Below are 8,104 nucleotides of genomic sequence, written 5' to 3' on the forward strand. Positions count from 1 at the left end.
AATTGATGTGCTAAGGTACTTACCATGGAATCCAGAACTGAACTTAGTCTAATGTTTGTGAAACTCTGTAGCATCCTTTTAAATCAGGCTGGTCGCCCTGGGCTTCTTCTCTCACTGAAGCATTTAAGCTAATTCAGTCTTTGAAAACCTAATGAACTTGGAAAGTACTGCAGTTGACAGCCACAAATGTTGTTTCCTATCCCTTTCTATAGCTCAAAACATTAAGCTGATAGACAGTAACCATCACCCAAAGTATTTTAATGCTTTTATGAATGCTTGTTTCTGTAGCAAGAATTGAGTGCGGTTAAATATTTCTGGCTGTTTATTGTATTCTCAGATTGCATAAGGCAGTCAGCGCTGCATGAAATATGATAAATGCACTTTTTCCACAGTATATGCAGAGGTAGAAAACAAAATTAACATAGAAATATAAATGGTAAATGACAGACTTTGACTCTCATTGTGTATCAGGGATTGTGGCATAATACTTGCATAAAAATTCCATCAAAGATGCAAAAAACCTCAATAAAATAAAATACGTAAGAAGAAAATTCTCTGTTATGGCTGTTCTTTTTGACAATTTCTCCTTTGAGTGGGGACATTAACATTAACATCCTATTTGTAAAAGTGTTAGGTTAGCTCATTTTTCTGTTTTCTATTTGTTTCCTCAGTGTTTGCTTATTTAAACATAGAAGCAGTGAGGTAGACAGCATTTGGATTAGCAAAAGATAATTATTAAAACCATTGACTTAAAATTGACAATAACATGGAGGTTATATTAGAATATTTTGTTTTATTATTTGCTCATTTTTTGAAATAACACATTAATGCATTTTTATTTCAAGAAGAGTTTTTAAAATACTGGAACTAGACTGGAATCAACATCTCTAATTTCTAAACATGTGTCTTCAGCTTTGAAATGGTATATGATTAAAAGATTTGTCTTTGTATAATGTTTGACAAGGACTAAAATATTATATAGACCTCTTGTGAAAAAAGTTGGCACTGAAATTCAAATGACAGCTTTGCTATTTGGAAGAAACAGCAAATGTGAGAGTGAGTTGACTTCATCTACTTGGGGACACACCATGCTGTGCATGCCCACAGCAGCAAGACTTGCTAAGATAATCAGCTTCTGTCACTGTTCTTCATTCCTGACAGACAGCAGCAGAGTGCTTGATGGAAACCTTTGCTCTGCCCATGGTACAGTCAGAGTCTGTGCTACAGCAGAGGAGGAGCCTGTTCTCCAGAAGAGAAACCGTTCTGTTTGTTCCAGGAGGTAAAAATTAATGTATGAGACTAGACAAAAGTCAGGAATGTGTGTGCATTGTTTGAACTGAATAGATGAAAGTGTGTGCCTTGGGGGATGTTGTCTGTTTCTTTTCTTTGTTTTGTTTTAAGTATCCCTTGCTAGACTCTCGGGCTGCTGTTCCAGGAGCTCTGGGTAGCTCTTACCTGGGTGCACAACCAGCAGATGTGCTGCCTCTGATACAGAGCTGGGAATACCTACTGCTGCTAAGAATTAACAAAATGAAAACTTGGGAACCTCTACTCTATGCTTTCACACATGCATATACATATATATGTATGTATGTGTATGAATATATATGTGTGTCTATATATATATATATCTTCTTTTAATTGCTGTTAGCAAAGATGATGTTGAACATTGTTTAAGACATGAACTAGAAGGACACTCAGTACTCACATAAAGACAGAATGGCTGTAAAAACAGATAGAATAGATTTGTAAAGTTAACAAGTCTCGTCAAAGATGGAAGAAAAGAATCCACTCTTGTCTTTTATAAAGGTTCAGTGAATTCAGAATGTTTTGATTTTCCAGGCAGCGCCTCAAGTTGGTGCATTGTGCTCTGGGATGTGCTGAGGGGCGCTAGGGCCCCTGCCAGGCTAACGAGCAGCCCAGTGGGGTTAATTAACCCCAGGTGGGGTTAATTAATTATGGCTGATGGGACTGGCCTGTGTGCTGTGGGGGTTAAAGCCCAGGTTGTGGTCACAGCTGGCCCATCTCTCTGTAATTTCCTGTCCTGCCCTAAATACCTCAAGCATTTTACCTTGTTTTCCCAGACTGGAGGGCTGTGGCTGTGCCCTGTGTGGCGTTGCCGCCATTTCCTCAGTGAGAAGGAGCTGTGGAGTCAAGGTGAGGGGAACAAGGCCGAGGGTGGCTGCTGGGAAAGGCTCAGGAGGGAGAAGTGGACTCAGGCTCCCAGATATTGGACTTTGTAAGGGCAGGTAAGAGACTGGGAACTGGGTGGGGATGTGTTGTCCTGCCCCAGGGGTGAAGGGAACACTGAATTATTGTCAGAGCTACTGAGCCCTGTCAGGCCTGGAGTAAAGCCCCTGGCGTGGCTGTGGATCTCTGAGGGGAGCCAGTGGTGGAAGGGCTGTAAAATGCTGCCACTTGCAGTGTGAGTGCACTGAGGCTGGCTTGGGAAAAGCAAGGGGAGCCAGTGATGGAAGGGCTGTAAAATGCTGCCATTTGCAGTGTGAGTGCAGTGAGGCTGGCTTGGGAAAAGCAAGGGGGCCTGGCACTGGTAAAGAAATGCATTTTGTTCTTTTTGGGGAAAAAAACCCGAACACTTAAAAAAAAAATTAATTCTCCTTTCCTGGGAAGAACTATAGAATAACCTGGATTTTCCCAGGCTGCAGCCATCATCCCCAGGTGAGACCTGCTGGGATGGACAGACACTGAACATCTACTACTACTCCCTCCCTCCATGTCCTATGGACAAACTTGCAGTTCTGGGAGATTTTTTCAGTACCTGTCACACAACCTTTCTGTGCTGGCAATCATTTCAGACACCAAAAAAACCTTTGCAGATGTGGATAATTTTGCATATATCTTTCTGCCCTTGTTCCTGAATAGTAAAGGTTACTGAGTTGAGTAACTACAATATGGCGTTCAAGATTCCTATTAGGTCTGATTAAAAACAATTGTGGGTTTTTCCTTTCTTTGCTTCTTTTGACTGTTGAGTAGTTCTCCAAATTCCAATTGTGTAGCAATAGAAATCTTGATTTCATGGCCTCTACTGATCAAAAACACAACTGAAAGTTGTTCTTCATTTTTATACAGAATGAGGATAGAGATTAAGGGAGTACATTTTCCTAATCATTGGTATAAGATATCAAGGAACAGCATGTAGTCTAAAATAGAAATTCAGCGTACTTGCTGGAAGGAAACAGATTAATATTTTTTCTTTTCTAATTTGTGCTTTTTAACATTGAAACCACTTCTGGTTTTAGATACCTCTTAACAGTTACTTCAGGTTTTTTTTATGCCTTTATTTAAAATGTTACCTATTATCCAAAAGGAATAAAAGAACAAAAGGAGTAATTATTCAGGAAAAATAATATTTTACAGAATTATTAGCTTTGATTGAAAATGTTTCACAGATTTCCTCAAAGTTTTCAATTATTAATAAGCGCACCAGGCAGTTCCTTTGTGATACTTAAGTGATTCAGTCATTAATGGCAAATGGAAATCTAATTTGTTTAGAGGGGAAAACAGTTGTAGTCATCACTAAAGATGCTGTGTGAAACCCTGAATTATAATTTCAGAAGTCTTTACTTCCTGTTCAGTAGCCCACAAATTCACTGGTACTCTTACAAAAAGAGCACATAGACCCTTTCTGCCCATGTCATAGACAGCCAGTGTGAAATTCTCCTCCACTCCAGGACAGGGTGCATTCACCCTGCCACAAGAGGAGGGCATCTGTGTGAGAGCACAGCTTGGCTGTGGAGTATGTTCCTTGGGTGGCTATTAGATTATCCCTATAATGGGTTTGTTTTACTACTGGTTTAAGTGGCTGCATTTCGTTGGAATTCCACCTGCAGTGGAGTAACAGCTGTCTGGATATAGACTTGGTTGGAGGGCAGTGATATTTGGTGCTCTCACAGAATTCCCTGTGCACCTGTGATGCTACCTGGGCTGAAGGAAAAAGAGCAGATCAGTGCTAGAAGCTGCCTGGAAACCCACCCCTGCCACCCTGTGTCTGAGGCTTGGCTGTGCCATAGAGGAGACCCGGTTCTTCTCTCTGCTGCCCAAAGTGACCCTGCCCAGGCTGTGAGGTCACTTCTGCAGTGATGCCCTGGGTAGTTTTCCTGGAGTTCCCACTAAAGCTCCCCTGTCTGGAGTGAGTCAGTTCCACAGGAGAGGCTGGGAAGTAGATATGAGCAGCCACTGTGTGCCGGCCAAGACTTTGCAAGGGTAAAGTTAATTAGTAAAAGCCAAAAGACATATGAAGGAAGAGTGTCTTTCATATACACTAGAGGAACGATTATTTTCCCCTAAATTAGCATATCCACTGCTGGGGGTAAAATAAAGAGGATAAAATAAAATTGTTTAATATAGAATGTGACAAAATGACCGTACATAATTTCCCATGACTAGAAATAAATGTTTAACAAACTGCTCCCAGTAGGCTTGTTAAAGATGAAATATTTATTACTATATGTTAATTACAGGGTTTAAGCAGTACTTAAGTAATTTAAGGGGATTGGCTTCATCTTGCTTTCAATAATTGTATGTGATTAAATCCTCCTTCATCAGTTCTTTGTGCTCCATCAGTTTGCCCAAACATATTCTTAATTAGTCCATGTTTGCAATGTTGGTTATTTTGTATAGGATGAACAGTGGACAGCTTTCTTTGTGAGTTTCACAACCCAAGCAAAATCAAATTCTATCAGCACTGATGTTTTTGCATATGCACTGAAACACAATAACTTGTGAAGTCTCAAAAAATCTTATTACTATGGTAGAGTGGTATGTTACTCTCAGGATACTAGTCTCTGACACTACAAATCTGTTTTGAAGAAGTCCTTATATACTTTTTTAGGCTGCAGTATGTGAGACAAATAAATACTTAGCATTAAAGTTTTCCTGTTTCCCCTGAACAAACCATAAGGTATCTGTAAGTATTTTGCACTTTTACATCTTAAAATACTGGTTTGTGCTAACCCATTTTGCACAAAATTACATTGAATAAAATTTTTGACTTATCCTGACTCCCAACTGGTGTTGACAAAACTGTCATCTTAGAGTTGATGAAGAGCTGAAGCTCTGTGTTTCTTAGGGACTCTTCATTGCAACGACCTACTGGATATTCAGAAGGAAAGATAAACACAAATAAAGCAACTTAATCTCCAGTGATTCTAAACGGTTCCTAGTTACACTCTCAGATAATTAACTTCTCCTGTGATGTGCTCATTTAATAGATACCTGGTCATATGTGACCATGTTTATTTAATGTGCTCTGCAATATTTATACCACAATACACCCTTCTCATTATAAACCAGACAGTCTTTAATTTATTTACCCACACATATTCTGAAGCTTTTGCTTAGACAAAACTCTACAGGCTTCAGGAAAATATATCTGAGTGTGCATGTCAGTTTATGACTGCTCATAAATAGTTTCTGAAGGGACTGCCAGGAAAAAAAAAGTCTAATATTTTTTTCTTTTCTGCATTGCTGTTCTGATATTTATGTACATTAAAAAATTAGGGACTACAAATTAATTTTGTTACTTCCATTTTTTATTTCATTTTCATTTACTGTGACCCTGAGGTCCCTCATTAGACTCATCAGTAAAATAATATTTGTTGTAGTGAGCATAATATTGCACAGTTTAGGAGCTCAACAGATTTATGCAGATTTCAGCTCTATGGTACCTGTCTCTGTAACAAAGCCCAAAGGGAAGGAGATCTCTCTAGCCAGGTTCTGTGAATTAATTAATTAATTCCAAAAATTAAACCCAGAATTAATTCCAAAGCCTACAGCAAAGACCACTTGTTTGTGATGTTTCTGGCTGTACTTCATGCAGCCTCGGTGGGTCATTGCTGGGGACATTTGCTTATGCACCTATATGTGAGCAAATATTTATGTGCCTGAAAAGTGCCTGTGTGTTGGTGCAGAAGAACCCTGTCTTTTCTTAAGACTGCCTTGCAAAACCGATCAAAACTGAGAGCTGTAGCAAGCAATGGCTGCATTTCAAATAAACTTTAAATTAGTGATGCATCTTGTCTCTCACTTGAAGGAGCCTATACTGAGGATACCTTTGTAGTTTCCTTCCCATATACCACTTCCATCTCCACAGAAGAGCTCCCTGACCTTTGCAGATCTTTTCTTCTGCTTGATCAAACTGGTAACCATGAAAGTCTGTATATCTTGCAGCAATAACTGTGCCACTTTTGCATTAGACTTCTGAAAATTAGCTGCTTGGAAATTAGTTGTCTGCTGTCTTTAATATGATAATGCATGGGATAAACATCTAAAGGCCTCCCCTGGTAAGGGGAACAGTCCTGTTGCAGTGTATGGCAGTGATGGCCAAGAGCAAAGTCCTCCTGTTTGCTGAGAATGAAGACAGCCCATCATTTGTGTCTTGGATAATGCCAGTTTGCTCCTTTTCAAATGGGTTCCTTATATGAGGAAGAAGCTTCATCTTTCCTAATATTGTTTCAAGCCAAACACCAATGAAGTACCTAGATTAGGAGCCCAGAGATGCTGTACAGTCTGTACACAGAGATCTGAGCTGCTTTGTGGAGGTGTCTCTCTCCATCAGTTACAGAGTTAGCCCAGGGCAAGCCAGCCCCTAAACTAAGGTTCACTGAAGTGCCTGCAAATAACTGAGCCAAAGCCAGTCTTAGGAGGCGTGTTCTGCAAGGAAGAGTGGACTGGGTGCCACAGCCCATGCTTGCTGTAGTTGTTTTAGTATTATTCTAAAATTTATTGAGTTTTTAAAATTTGTTTCATGATAGCTAATGAATTTTATACATATTTTCCCTCTCCTTTTGAAGAAGTTACTGGAAAAATTGTCAGATTTTTTTGAGACATTTGCAAAACACAAGGAAATGCACATGATGGAGCTTAATCATGTTATAAGAGATTGTTACTGTGAAAGGCGTAACTATTTTAGTTATATTGGGTTATTGTGCCATTAGTACCGTTTGACTGCCAACTGTGCAGCAGTGGGGCTCCAATCAACAGGAGTCTGTGAGCCTTTTCCATTGCAAAGAGTGCCAAGGATAGGAGGGAGAGAGGCTCTTAGTGGTACTGTTTTTTCAGTGATTAATAATACTTGAGATCCATTTCAGTGATCAGAAATGTGCCTTAATGAGACAATTAGTCAAACCATAAAAGCTGCACAGCAATTTAGCTGGTGTTACTACTGGAATAATTTGCTGCGGCTGCTTTCTTCTTCCTGATTTGACTTTGTCACAATAGTCTGGCTGAAAGTTGCTGTAGAAAAGACTTGGAGGCTAAATTCAGTTTTGAATGGCCATGATTATCCACAGGGCAGATAATCCCCTTATAAATGAGGAAAAAAGTGAGGGGGAAAAAAGTGGTTATTTCATTATAAAAAATTACATGCCTTTGTCCACGTGGCTACGGTAGTGCCTTTCAATATCCAGCTGCCTGCTAGTGCTGTGGCAACTAATTGCAGGTATTGTCTGGGGGCAAGTACCAGACTGAAAGCGCTGCTGCAAATTTGTATTTATTTCTTCCTTCTGTGACAAAAACATAGTAATGGGGCCTGAGATCTCTGTGTGGAGCTATGAGATCTCTTTTAGGTGCAGCTGATTTTTTGCCTCACTCTCACATTTTGGTCATAATATTACTCTAAAGCAAAGTCAGAGCAGCTGGTCTCAACCCATGCTTGTCTTGAAAGCTTGCTGTTTCAAACCTGCAGCTTTGTGTTCCTCAAAGCTGGTTTGTATTTACCCCAGTCAAACATGTTGAATTTATTAAGGCCTACTATGTCCCTACAAAACTGCTGTAATTCTGACTTGGAGGTATGTCACATATGTCCTCAGAGTGATGTTAAAGAGGGCACCAAATACAGCAAAATTAACCCACCCAACAAACAAAATAACAAACCAAAAAAATCTACCCCAAGACTAGTCACAGTAGTAAACTCATCTGCTTGCTGTGTTTCCAGTGATGTTCACAGTTTTCCATGCTCAAGAGATCTGGGAAGTTTATTCTGCTATTTTTGGGAGTAAATCCTACCCAGACCTAGCATTATTTAAACTAATTTAGTCTAATTAATTTGCATTTACCTAAGACACCAATAAACAATCTACTGCCA

Source organism: Serinus canaria, chromosome 6, assembly GCF_022539315.1.
Source record: "Serinus canaria isolate serCan28SL12 chromosome 6, serCan2020, whole genome shotgun sequence".
Classification (NCBI taxonomy): domain Eukaryota; kingdom Metazoa; phylum Chordata; class Aves; order Passeriformes; family Fringillidae; genus Serinus; species Serinus canaria.